This window comes from Scyliorhinus torazame, unplaced genomic scaffold, assembly GCF_047496885.1.
Source record: "Scyliorhinus torazame isolate Kashiwa2021f unplaced genomic scaffold, sScyTor2.1 scaffold_172, whole genome shotgun sequence".
Classification (NCBI taxonomy): domain Eukaryota; kingdom Metazoa; phylum Chordata; class Chondrichthyes; order Carcharhiniformes; family Scyliorhinidae; genus Scyliorhinus; species Scyliorhinus torazame.
The window spans coordinates 171730-175865 of record NW_027307899.1 but is presented as its reverse complement, the minus strand read 5'-3'; positions in this window follow the sequence as shown (position 1 = coordinate 175865).

Genomic DNA, 4136 nt, shown 5'->3' with positions numbered 1-4136 from the left:
CATTAAATACAGTACAATGAAACAGTGCCCTACAGTGAACAATATACAATTAAACACAGCCCGACACTAAATACAGTACAATGAAACAGTGCCCTACACTGAACAATGTAAAATTAAACAGAGCCCGACATTAAATACGGGTCAATGAAACAGTGCCCGACAGTGAACAATGTAAAATTAAACAGAGCACGACATTAAATACAGTACAATGTAACAGTGGCCTCCACTGAGCAAGGTAAAATTAAACACAGCCCGACATTAAATACGGTACACTGAAACAGTGCCCTACAGTGAACAATGTACAATTAAACACAGCCCGACATTAAAAACGGTAAAATGAAACAGTGCCCTGCACTGAACAAGGTAAAATTAATCAGAGCCCGACATTAAATACGGGTCAATGAAACAGTGCCATACAGTGAACAATGTACAATTAAACACAGCCCGACATTAAATACGGTAAAATGAAACAGTTCCCTACACTGAACAAGGTAAAATTAAACACATCCCGACATTAAATACGGTACAATGAAAGAGTACCCTACACTGAACAATGTAAAATTAAACACAGCCCGACATTAAATACGGTACAATGAAACAGTGCCCTACACTGAACAACGTAAAATTAAACACAGCCCGACAGTAAATACGGTACAATGAAACAGTGCCCTACACTGAACAAGGTAAAATTAAACAGAGCCCGACATTAAATACGGTACAATGAAAGAGTGCCCTACACTGAACAATGTAAAATTAAACACAGCCCGACATTAAATACGGTACAATGAAACAGTGCCCTACACTGAACAACGTAAAATTAAACACAGCCCGACAGTAAATACGGTACAATGAAACAGTGCCCTACACTGAACAAGGTCAAATTAAACAGAGCCCGACATTAAATACGGTACAATGTTACATTGCCCAACCAGCAACAATGTAAAATTAAACAGAGCCCGACATTAAATACGGTACAATGAATCAGTGCCGTACACTGAACAATGTAAAATAAAACACAGCCCGACATTAAATACGGTACAATGAAACAGTGCCCTACACTGAACAATGTAAAATTAAACAGAGCCCGACATGAATACGGTACAATGAAACAGTGCCCTACAGTGAACAATGTAAAATTAACAGAGCCCGACATTAAATACAGTACAATGAAACAGTGACCTACAGTAAACAAGGCAAAATTAAACAGAGCCCGACATTAAATACAGTGCAATGAAACAGTGCCCTACACTGAACACTGTAAAATTAATCAGAGCCCGACATTAAATACGGGACAATGAAACAGTGCCCTACACTGAACAATGTAAAATTAAATACAGACGACATTAAATACGGTACAATGAAACATTGCGCTACACCGAACAAGGTAAAATGAACAGAGCCCGACATTAAAAACAGTACAATGAAACAGTGCCCTATAGTGAACAATGTAAAATTAAACAGAGTCCGACATTAAATACAGTACAATGAAACAGTGCCCTACAGTGAACAATGTAAAATTAACAGAGCCCGACATTAAATACAGTACAATGAAACAGTGACCTACAGTAAACAAGGCTAAATTAAACAGAGCCCGACATTAAATACAGTACAATGAAACAGTGCCCTATAGTGAACAATGTAAAATTAAACAGAGCCCGACATTAAATACAGGACAATGAAACACTGCCCTACAGTGAACAATGTAAAATTAACAGAGCCCGACATTAATTACAGTACAATGAAACAGTGACCTACAGAAAACAAGGCAAAATTAAACAGAGCCCGACATTAAATACAGTACAATGAAACAGTGCCCTACAGTGAACAAGGTAAAATTAAACAGAGCCCGACATTAAATACGGTGCAATGAAACAGTGCCCTACACTGAACAATGTAAAATTAAACACAGCCCGACTTTAAATACAGTACAATGAGACAGTGACCTACAGTGAACAATGTAAAATTAAACATAGCCCGACATTAAATACGGTACAATGAAACAGTGCCCTACAGTGAACAATGTACAATTAAACACAGCCCGACATTAAATACGATAAAGTGAAACAGTGCCCTACACTGAACAAGGTAAAATTAAACAAAGCCCGACATTAAATACGGTACAATGAAACAGTGCCCTACACTGAACAATGTAAAATTAAACACAGCCCGACATTAAATACAGTACAATGAAACAGTGACCTACAGAAAACAAGGCAAAATTAAACAGAGCCCGACATTAAATACAGTACAATGAAACAGTGCCCTACAGTGAACAAGGTAAAATTAAACAGAGCCCGACATTAAATACGGTGCAATGAAACAGTGCCCTACACTGAACAATGTAAAATTAAACACAGCCCGACATTAAATACAGTACAATGAAACAGTGCCCTATAGTGAACAATGTAAAATTAAACAGAGCCCGACATTAAATACAGGACAATGAAACACTGCCCTACAGTGAACAATGTAAAATTAACAGAGCCCGACATTAATTACAGTACAATGAAACAGTGACCTACAGAAAACAAGGCAAAATTAAACAGAGCCCGACATTCAATACAGTACAATCAAACAGTCCCCTACAGTGAACAATGTACAATTAAACACAGCCCGACATTAAATACGGTACAATGAAACTGTGCCCTGCAGTGAACAATGTAAAATTAACAGAGCCCGACATTAAATACAGTACAATGAAACAGTGACCTACAGTAAACAAGGCAAAATTAAACAGAGCCCGACACTAAATACAGTGCAATGAAACAGTGCCCTACACTGAACAATGTAAAATCAGAGCCCGACATTAAATACGGGACAATGAAACAGTGCCCTACACTGAACAAGGTAAAATTAAACAGGCCCCAACATTAAATACAGCACAATGAAACAATGCCCTACAGTGAAGAATGTAAAATTAAACAGAGCCCGACATTAAATTCGGTACAATGAAACAGTGCCATACAGTGAACATTGTTAAATTATACAGAGCCCGACATATAAATACGGTACAATGAAACAGTGCCCTACACTGAACAATGTAAAATAAAACACAGCCCGACATTAAATACGGTACAATGAAACAGTGCCATACACTGAACAATGTAAAATTAAACAGAGTCCGACATTAAATACTGTACAGTTAAACAGTGCCCTACACTGAACAATGTAAAATTAAACACAGCCCGACATTAAATACAGTACAATGAATCAGTGCCCTACACTGAACAATGTAAAGTTAAACACAGGCCGACATTAAATACGGTACAATGAAACAGTGCCCTACACTGAACAAGGTAAAATTAAACAGAGCCCGACATTAAATACAGTACAATGAAACAGCGCCCTACAGTGAACAATATACAATTAAACACAGCCCGACACTAAATACGGTACAATGAAACAGTGCCCTACAGTGAACAATGTACAATTAAACACATCCCGACATTAAATACGGTACAATGAAAGAGTGCCCTACACTGAACAATGTATAATTAAACACAGCCCGACATTAAATACGGTACAATGAAACAGTGCCCTACACTGAACAACGTAAAATTAAACACAGCCCGACAGCAAATACGGTACAATGAAACAGTGCCCTACACTGAACAAGGTAAAATTAAGCAGAGCCCGACATTAAATACGGTACAATGAAAGAGTGCCCTACACTGAACAATGTAAAATTAAACACAGCCCGACATTAAATACGGTACAATGAAACAGTGCCCTACACTGAACAACGTAAAATTAAACACAGCCCGACAGTAAATACGGTACAATGAAACAGTGCCCTACACTGAACAAGGTCAAATTAAACAGAGCCCGACATTAAATACGGTACAATGTTACATTGCCCAACCAGCAACAATGTAAAATTAAACAGAGCCCGACATTAAATACGGTACAATGAATCAGTGCCGTACACTGAACAATGTAAAATAAAACACAGCCCGACATTAAATACGGTACAATGAAACAGTGCCCTACACTGAACAATGTAAAATTAAACAGAGCCCGACATGAATACGGTACAATGAAACAGTGCCCTACAGTGAACAATGTAAAATTAACAGAGCCCGACATTAAATACAGTACAATGAAACAGTGACCTACAGTAAACAAGGCAAAATTAA